Here is a 10,515-nt window from a genome sequence, read left to right as displayed (position 1 = left end):
GACAAGTTTGGCATGTGTGCACAAACCGTTTTGGTGCTGCTGAATCTGCATTTTTGCATGCAAAAAATGGTCGGGCAAATTTTCCTGCGCAGAAGCCCTGTTTGCCGCTCCCTTTGTGCGGAGGCCAGCAGCACTCTCCCCGGCGGCTGCGCTGCGACGGAGCCTCACTGACACCCCTCTACCACTGACACCTCTAACCCCGCAGCTCCTCTTTGGCTGATTAATATTTTACTATTCGGTTCGCAGGACTCCACAGGCCTGGTCTTTTCCAGAACCCGTTCCCCGGTTAGCGGGAGGAGGTACAAAGGTTAGGAGAGACCGACTGTGCATCTCCAGCTTGACGCGCTGCTGTGTGACAGGCTGCCACAGACCTATTCTAAGGTGACATTAGGTAATTTATTAGCCTGGTTCGTTACAGCCTTAACAAAGTTGCAGGCTAAGCTCCCTTTCATCAGCTCGCTGCCTTCCCAAAGTGAGGGTTTTCAGAAAGTGTTTTCTCCCGAGAAGTTTGGGGAGGTTTTGGTCGGGTTTACAACTTACCTAGCAGGAGGGCAGGGGTGGAAATAGGAGTACACAGCACCCAAAATACAGCATTTAGTTTAAAATCTCTGAATTACATAAAATGCTATTGCTATAAAAATTTACCACAAAGCATTTACAATATCAGCAACTGAATATATTCTTGCTGTGAACCCAGCAGCCATCCGGATTTTACGTGTCTGCTTCCAGCATAGCTGACTTTGCTGCAGGTTTGGGACAGTGCCTAGTCCCCAGGAAAGGCAAAAAAATAAGATCTTTGCTGTAAGCACCATAGGCCTGCAATCACTTCTGCGGATAACAGACACCTACCTGCCTTTTGCTACCAGATTTCTGTAACACTTTCTACATCTCTCTGGTGACAGCACTGCTTCTTGCTGTATCTTGACAACTTCTAATTAACCCAGTCTCAGCATCTTTGAAGCTTCTGTAGAAAACCAATGTACTTCTCTAGAGAAGGAGACCCAATTCAAAACACCACCTCCTCCTCTGACTTCCAGGACAGCCTTTACTCCACAGGGGCTTCAAAACCCGGTCATATGTAGTCTGACTCTGCTGAAGGTCAGACCAGCTGCTTCCCTGCCCTTGCTGGAAGGCAGTATTAGGAGCAAGCAGAGATGGAAACAGGTTTCTTGCATCTTGTTGGCATTTCTGGGACTGCTCGAACTCCTGCTGTGGTGCACACAGAGAAATCCTCGCAAGGACATGCCACTCTTAGCTTCTAGTAGGATGACCAGTCCCATCTCAACGGGACGGTCTCCTCACTCCCCACCCCACTCTCCCCACGAGTTAAGCAATCCTTCCCCAGAGCTATGCTGTGAAGGCAACACAGCAATTGCAACTTTCCTCATGAAGGATTTTCTGTTGATGCTGTCTCAGAAATGTACTATGCTGAAATATTATTTCATCTTAATTTTTGCACTATTATGACTTTTTTTAATCCAAAAGTCCAACATCAACAAAGATTAAAGCTTTTACTCTAGTTACATATCTATGAAAACAGCAGTCTCTTGTGTCTTGGGAGATAAACACTACCAGATGCTCTAGTAAACACCAGAAAGAGGAGAGAAGAAAAAAAAGAGAATGGCCAGGAGAAGGGAAAGGCTGAAAATAAGTTAGAAATAGCAGAAGAGGAGACCAGAAAAGTAAATTCCTGCTGGTTCTTGCTATGTGGCAGTGAAGAGGTTAAACCCCAGTACGCTGCCATCTCTAGACAGAATTGGTTGTTATTGCATTGATAAAACCCCGGGTTGTGTTTTCCTTGTCCATTTTGACCCGTATCTGACGTTAGCATTGCAAATGATGTCTGCTGCCATTCAACTAGTCAAAGTGAGCAGACAGAAACAAGACAGAGAGCTTAGCAAAGACGATACTAATGGAAGGGGTGGGGAAAAGTCTGATTTACATATAATTAATTATTATTTATGTAAAAACCATATCATTGTGGTGGTTCTTGACATCATTTAAAGCCTCTTTTCAAAAGAGGAGTCTCCCCTGTTAGTGCACTAATCTTCTTTTCTGCGCTGCAAGTATGAATTGTGATATGGCAGTAGCCGCGTTGGCCCGGCACCACCACTTGCAGGGTTGACATCCAAGTGCCCAAAAGAGCTAAGCAGAGTAATCCTGCCTCCTCCTGAGCAGGTGACTTGGCATCACCAGGGCCGCAGGAAGATAGCAAGTCATTTGGTGGGAAATTGTCAGACCTAAGGCCGATGTCACGCAGAAGATGACAGAGTTATGCATAGCCGCTGTGAAGAAGTTTCAAATGAAATAAACGTATTTTTTTCTGAACTTGTAAAATGATTAACTTATTTGATTTCAGCACCTAATCACAAAATAATTACCTAGCCCAGCCCCCAGGTATCTTGGCAATGTTGTTCAAGACACACTCCAGCACAGACAAAAGCTCCCGCGGGAAGACATGAATCTTCTTCCTGTACAAATGAAACCAGTCCACAAAAATGAAGGGCACAGCTCCACCCCAGCTCTTTCAAATTTCAGCTGTCTCAGCCATAGCTCCAGTCCAGCTTCCAGACACGTCCCTGCCCACTGTTCTTCACAGGAGCTAGGTCAAACCTCAAGTGCATGGATTACATATGGCAGCATGACCTAATTTATTCGGGCTCCGCTGGACAAAATCTATACGGTGGAAAGCTTATTGGCAGTGTCTCGCTGGTTGTCTCTAATTTGCCAAAGGAGCTGCTGGGCAGGAAACTCAGTTAACCTCAATGATGGTAGGGACAGATTAAAGGGAGCTGAGCTCAAAAACAGGCAGGTCTCAAGCAATCGTCTTAATAAAGAAAAACAAACCACAGCACTAATTGGAACAATTGGATGGGGTAGGAACTTCAGCTCAAGCCTGGGAGCGGAGGCAGGAGCGGATGGGATGGGCAGTGCTCATCAGCGGGAGGGATGTCACCTGGACGGATGGTCCCACGCACCCATTGCACGCTGTGCGCAGCCCACAGGCTGTGCCAAGAGGCTGTCCCCAGCCACATCGCTCCCATCCTCCATCTCCCCCACACCCACCTCCACAGCATTTCTACACGACATTGCCTCTGCCATGCTGTCAGCTCACGGGGGCCACGCAATGATGTCAGCTGGCTGCAGAGACCTCAGTACGGTGCTGCCCAGCTTCTGAGGACGCACAGAGCAAGCCCAGGTTTGCCTGCCATAGACCATGCAGACAAAACCAAGAGCACTGCACGCAGAAATCTGCCTGCAAGGCTCCAACCTACACTTCTGCTTTTAGGAACAGCATAATATTTCATGTTCTCCCATCACTGTCTCCTTGTCAGCTGCTGGGAGAACCAAAGCATAGCTAAATTGGGGGGGGGGGGCGGGGGGGGGGGCAAATCTCCCTTCAAACATACACTTTTGTCCCAAGCAAACAATTTCCAAATGGCAAAGACCAGTATTTCATTCATCCCTTGCACACCCCAGAGCTGTGGTAGGATTTTCTTCCTGGGTGAAATGGCTTGTCCAGCCTTGCCCAGTTTGTGAATGAACTGTGATACCAGGCAGGGACCAGATATCCCAGTTGGAAGAAAAAAAAAAATTCTCCTAATAGAGAATCATCTTCCCCATTGCATTATTTGTTTTGTCAAAAGCAGCAAAAGCTACTGTCATCAGCTTGAGGCTGAGCGAACTCAGCTCACACACAGAGCACACTTGGCACAAGGAAATGTTTTCATCTCTTGGAGCAGGCTCTAAGAAGGTCAGCTCGCCTTGCTATCCACTCCACTTCAGAATTTAGATGTTTTCCATTTTGTTTTTGGTATTTTTTGCCTACACCATAATCAACACATTCAGATTTTTTTGTTTTATTTTTAAGCTGGTTTTTTTAAGTCACATTTACCATGGGCTCAAATAGGCTGATATCTCTCTATTCCAACCTTCAAACTTTGTAAAACTGAATGAGGTCAGTAGAGGGACTGTTTTTCCCTAGTGAAATTAGCACAACCGTAGGGCAGAAACATTATCAGAGCTACCGAGAGCTTTCTTTATCCGGTCGGCCTAGAGACCAGATGTTTTGCTACAAATTCTGTGGCGCTCAGTGGTTCACAACTGCTCTCTGCCATCTTTGCACATCAAATGTCTGCAGAGTGAAGACAGTGTTTAGAATCTCAGCAAAGTTTCAGACTTTCAGGAGGGCTATTATTTCTGCTGTGGGTTTTTCAGAGAGAAGAAATTATTTCAATGGGAAACCTCACACCCAAGAACCTTCTGGCTGTTTATTCCTACACAGGGTAATTCTCTGGCTAACACATTACAGCTTCCACCCTGATACTGTGAGAGTTGGAGGCACATTTCCATCAACCCTCTGACTTGGCTAATCACATCAAATAATTTGTTTATGAAGTTCAATTCTACAAAGCCCAACCTGGAAGCAGCTATTCATCCTCCCAGATACAAGCACTTTTGCTATAATTTCTTTTAAAGTCAAAGCTGATCTTTATCTACAAAAGGCCGGAGCAATAAGTATTTGGTGTGTTTAGAAAACACGGCTCTTTCACCACACCTGCAGCCCGGCTGCCAACTTTCAGCCATGTGGACTCTCCACTGCTCTGGGAAGCTCTGGTGCAGTAAACAAAGTACTTTTCCCTGGCTTCCCTTGCACCAGGTCCCTCTCCCAGACGTCTTCACATACTCACACCCTAAAGGTCTTCACGCAGGTCCTGCTTCCACAGCGTTTCCAAGGGCTCGGATTTGGTGGCGGGAGTTGATGGTAGTTGGGTTTTCCTCCACTTCCTCTAGGTCGTCCTGTTAATGAATTTGCAATAGATGCAGAAGAGCCTTCACTGTTGAACAAAAGTTGGACCCGTTTCAGGAGTCACTCCTAAGATTCCCCTGCCCTCCTTGATGTAAGAGACAAATGAAATCCCATCTTTTTCAGGCTTCTGAGGGAAATTTGTTACAGCACCCAAATCTGCAGCTGTCTCCCACGAGCTGCTTCTATGTGACTCAAGGTAATGTCCCATAAGCCTCTCCCTTGGCATCTCTGGTGTTCACTTTGGTCATAGCAATGCCACTGAACAAACTTCAAAGTAAAAAGCAATGCCAGAGCCAGGGAGACGTGCCTGGGGGTGAGAGAACTGGGATAATTAAACTCACGGCATCACCCCGTTGCCAACAACCCTGTACTTTTTGTGCCTCTAATTTCTGCAGTTTCTTGGAATGGTTTCCTAAGACACCATTTCATTTTGGAGATGAAAGGAAGAGGCAAGGGTTAAATCGGAGCCACCATCCCCCACCCCCAGTCTATTCACGGCAGAAGGAAATCTGTCTCTCTCCCACCCCTCAGCATCCTGTCTCTGCTGCCTTGGAAAACACACAAATGCCTTACAGCTTCCTGAGGGGCAGAGACCTCAGCCCGCTCCCAGCCACCCTCCTCCCCAGTGGACCCTGCGGCATCCTGGTTCCCCCAAGGCAGACCACCCTTCCCGGGGGGCTCGATGCCCCGTGCCACAGCATCTCCTTCCCTCCCGCCAGGCCTGGCCAGAGGAGCTCCTCTGGCAGCACCAGCTGGGTCCCCTGGGTGTTACCCCAGCAGCTGCTTGTCCTGGCTGGGTGCTGGAACCTGGCCTCGGATGCAGCAAGTACCCAGCAGCTAGCACGGCTCTTCCTTGATGATGGGCTGAATTATTCCTAAGTGGCTTTTGTCCCCTTGTCCCCCTTACCAGGTCTATCCCAATGGCTCATTTTCCCTTTTCTCTCTACAGTTGATGAGGACAGCCAGAAGGGACTCAAAACCGCTTCCTCAAGGTTGTCCCAAGCTTGTCCAATGTGTTCCCCACTGAGCATCCAAGACTTTCCCCATCCCACTGATGCCTACCCTGTGGCTCCAAGGAGCTGAGACATGCTCATGGCAATCAGCCACTGGAGATGGGGAACCCGCAGGCAAGTTTCAATGTTAAACAAAGTCACCCAGGCCTCGGGAAGTCCCCCAGAGGTCACACAGGTGTCACTGCTTTCCCACACATGGCCCTCAGGTACTGCCGAGCACGCCTGCCTCTTCACTGAGCAGAAAGGCCAGCTCCAGAGCCACAGGTCCTCACCCTCTTCCCCTCCAACAGGCTCAGAGAATGGACCAGCCATCCCGCTCTCTCTTGAGATACAGGGGATGGGATGCTACAAGAAGCCAGCCCTTGGCACCCAAGGAGGCTCAGCACCGCTCGGAGCACCCAGAAGACATCCCACCCACCACAACCGCATGGCACGGCACAGCCAGGAGGTGCTCAATATCCACACAGCAGCAGCACCTCAGAGCTGTGCCCGTGCTAGCAAGTGCAGTTTGAAGCATGAAATGGCTGTGCTACCTCCTGTCCATGGGCTGGAGCACGTTGCTGTTGGCTCTAGGGCCTCCGAACCGCATGCCCTACGTTACTCACATAGAGGCATGCCCTGAGAACACTTCCAAAGGGCAGGTACTGCACACTTTGCATCCACGTGGGGAATCTGTGCAACATAACTAGGGCACTGTAAATTCACACCCCGGCTCTCTGTGCTGTAACTTGTCCGTGGAGACAAGCCTCGCATGGCTTCTTCCAACGCTCCTGGTCACGCGGGAGCGGCACGGAGAACTACAGTGTTGCCAAATCTAAACATTCAAAATCATGAGTCATAGTTTCCAAAAATTATCTAACTGGTATAAAAACAAAAAAAAAAAAAGAAATTTAATTAATTCCTTTTTTTTCATCTTTCAGATGACACCCAAAAGTTTCTCCACAGTTCTCAGTGCTAGAAACTCAAGGAAAAAACAAACACGTGACAGAAAGCAGAAGTAGAGATTTTCATGCATTCTCATGATTCCAGAAGCTGGAGCTTTAAGGAAAAAAAAAAATAAACAACAAAAGGCTTATGATATAAGGATTATGATTTGGCTAGCAGCAGAAGCAAAACCTCATGATTTATGTGACAAACCTCAACTGAACAACTCCACTCAAAAACTTGGAAAAAGAAGGTGAAACATTCCAGCATCATTTTGGCTGCCAAAATAACAGAAACAATCGTGCAAAATTTCAACAGAAGAAAAAAAAATTAATGAGATTTGTTCCACTTTCATGAACTCAAAGACAAACAGATGTTGACAAAAAGATGTCGCAAACAGTTCTTGCTGTTGTTCAGCCGAGCCCAACTCGCAGCAACGCGACTGCCTCTCTCCTTCATTATGTCACCCCCTTTGCTCTCGCTTTTCACTCACTCACACAGAGCAGCCAGTGTCTTTGCACGCTGTGTGTTCTTTCACATCTTTTACCAACACAATGGGTTTAATTTCAGTCTCTTTTACGCCATGTTAACAGTCACAATTAATTATTTTCATTTATTCTGCAAGAACACACCTGTACTGGGTACTTCCCTAAGAGAAAGAGGCACAGACCCTGTTTCTAAGACACATGAAAAATCCCCACTCCTTAGTAACATCTGCACTTTTTAATATGATTTACAGTTTGGACTACAAGTACCAAAGGGCTCAGCTGGCTCCTGTGTACTACTTTGTCCTCCTCCAGTACTGAAGCAACCCTTAATTTTATTTACTTTAGATTAGACCTGTAGGACCCAACCTAAATGATACTGAGATCCATGAGGCCTTCTCCTGGAAAAAGGCTTCAGAAATGGATCCCATGTCCAAATTGAAGATGACGCCAGCACTGGTTTCATTTCAAGGCAATCCAGATGTTCAGTAAAGTGATTAGGAAGTGGTGTGTATCAAATATAAGATACTCTGTATTGAACTAATGCATTTATTTGCTCTGAATGGTTTTCCAGTTCAGGGCAGCACTTTGCCTGTCACAAGTAAAGTGCTTTGACAGAACACATGGACATTGCTGCTGCTTAAACTGAGCCAGCAAGCAGAATCGCCAGCAACTCCCAAGTCTCAAAAGAGTCCAAAGAAGTACTGTCACTCTGATGTATTTATTTCCCAGTCAACTAAATGCACGAGTTCAGGTCCCATTTGTCAGCATCCTGCATAGCCACGGCCATTTGAAAGGAAACAAATAAACATAACGAGGTTATCATGGGGTCATTGAGTTTTCACCCTATTACTGGCTAGCAGGTGTCCTGAGTGTCACTAAAATCAGGTAATATGTCCCTTTACTTTGAAGAATGGAGGCCAAGAGCTTGTCCCAGCTATCAGTGCTGCAGCACCGCTGCCCAGACAGGCTTGGGTTGATCCAGCACTGCCTCCGAGTGTCAATGCTTACAGGCGTGGGGCTCCAGTACATAACCTGGCCTCGGCTGTGTAACTGTCACAAGGTAGGTGAGACCTGCTCAGGGCTAGCAAGAGGCGATAAAGCCTTGTCTCAAACTACAGCAGAGGGCAAGTGCCACCTGCCTCTCCCATGGGGACCTGTTGGTGGGTTTATCATTCCCTTCAAGGAGGAGGAAAGACAATGAAGAACAGCTGAGGAAGTTAAATGAGCAGATCCTCTGGTTTACTGCCATATTTAGTAACCTGAGAGAAAGGGTAGCCCCCTTCTTCCCCTTCCTCCTTGGTGGAGAAGCCTTCAGTGGATGTGTTGACTATTACCCCAGCTGCCTTGGTTTTCTAGGGAGAGTTACAGAAACAAAGTCTCCAGGCAATCACAAAAACATTAAATCCAGAGGCATCACATCCTCTACTAATATAAAACACTAGCTCCATCCAGCTCAGAAAAGGCACCAGCCCCACCATCCCATCCAAATGCAGCATCCACGGACACAGGCAGGATCTTCTGCACTGTCAGGGTCCCTTTTGACTTTGGGCCTACGTCTCTCTTTCTTACTCAAGTTTCTCTTTGCACCTTCTACTTGTGAACAGGGGAGGACTCAGGCACATGGCGGGGGGGGGGAGGAATCCAGATAAGAGAATGCAGCTGCGTTGTAATTTGTAGTTTCACAGTCCTCTGTGGATAAGCCCCAACACAATACATCCATTTGCCTGCAAATTGAGAATTGTGTTAAACCCACGGTAGTTCTGATGTAACAATATCTTCATGCTGAGAAACTTGAAGACTGCTGAGAAATACAGCACTTAAGCAGAACAAAAAGCAAATTCCCAGCAGCACCTTCCACCCCCATGTTTTTACTGAGTTTTAGTAGAAAAGAATTCAAAAATACAGAGGGTCTGCAGACCAGACTAGGCATTGTCTGCATTAATTTGGGGTATACATTACTTTCAGCTGATACTCAGATAAAAAAATCAACCCAGCATTCCTCCATGGTTTGGGATTTCGTGAGTGAGTTTTGCCGATGCATCTCTGCTCCCTGGACCTGGTGCTCTCGATTTCCACTTCCATGGGCACATGGGAAAAAGAAGAACAGCTCTGCATGTGTGTGCGTGCATGTTGGCAAGACAGTCCCCCAGATGCAAAAGGGCCATGCAGAATACTAGCAGCTCTGAACTCACCAGAGCTCTGCTGGCAGGGGGAGGGGTAATGTGGCTTTTCACCAGCTTGAGTGACAACAGAATCTGGCCACCAAGACACCGGATCTTTTGCACTGGCTGTGCAAAAGCAAATATCAGAAACTGATTTAAGTGGCACTAAGATTTTTCAGTAGTGCCTAAAGGAGCTGGAACCCACATCTTCCTGCACATTAGGGGGTCTGGGGCTCCTCAGTTTTTATCCTAAGCTTTTTCCTTACGGCAAAAAAAGTATTTTAGGTTATAAAGGTACTATGCTCCCAGCTGCTCTTATCCCATTAGCATGAGATTTTAATTCTCAAAATGCATAGCTTTATAGTTGTCATTTCATTACATTATGTAGAATGCAAAACAGAACATTGCCCTTATAAAGATTCATCAGTGGAACCTTATTGCTGACGGAAGCTAAGTTTTTAGCAGCTACATGTAAATTCAAACACCTAAGGCCCTCCCTTGCACCAGAGGTTACAAACTTTAGCCACTTCTCCCAAGAACCTCTAGGGCCAACAAACTCTTTCCATAAGGGGCATTAATAAGCAAAAGCTCCATCTGTGAATGGAAGGGAGGAAATACGACTGTGGGAGGATAACAGGGCATCAGCACCACCCTGCTGAACAAAGCACCTATTGAGCACTCCATCCAGACACCTTCGGCAGCAATCCCACATGCCTCACCACCCTGGAAGGACAGGCCCCCTCTCCTAGCCACAAGCCCCTGGTGCCCTTGGAGCAGATCTCCAGGGCCCTGCAACACCACCACCATGCTCCCACCCCCAGGGAAAGGCTGCCAGTCTTCTCCAGTAGCAGCACCGCCAACACCCAGCCTCCTGGGAAGTACCACCACAAAACTCACTGAGTCCCACTACTAACCCCTGCAGCCTCCCAGGGCACACAGATCACTCCTGGCTCGACCAAAACCACTTCTCTCCTGGTACTTCATGGGAGCCCCCTCCCAGCAGCCAGTAAGCCCCCCCGAGCAGAGCCCAAGGAGAAGACCTACCTCCCCACAGCAACACAAGAGCTTCCCTCTCTCCCTTGGCTTCAGTCCCACCAGCCTTGATGCATAACTGGCAG

This window comes from Mycteria americana, chromosome 11 (assembly GCF_035582795.1).
Source record: "Mycteria americana isolate JAX WOST 10 ecotype Jacksonville Zoo and Gardens chromosome 11, USCA_MyAme_1.0, whole genome shotgun sequence".
Taxonomy (NCBI): Eukaryota; Metazoa; Chordata; class Aves; order Ciconiiformes; family Ciconiidae; genus Mycteria; species Mycteria americana.
The sequence above is the reverse complement of the archived record's forward strand: the minus strand, read 5'-3'. Positions refer to the sequence as shown.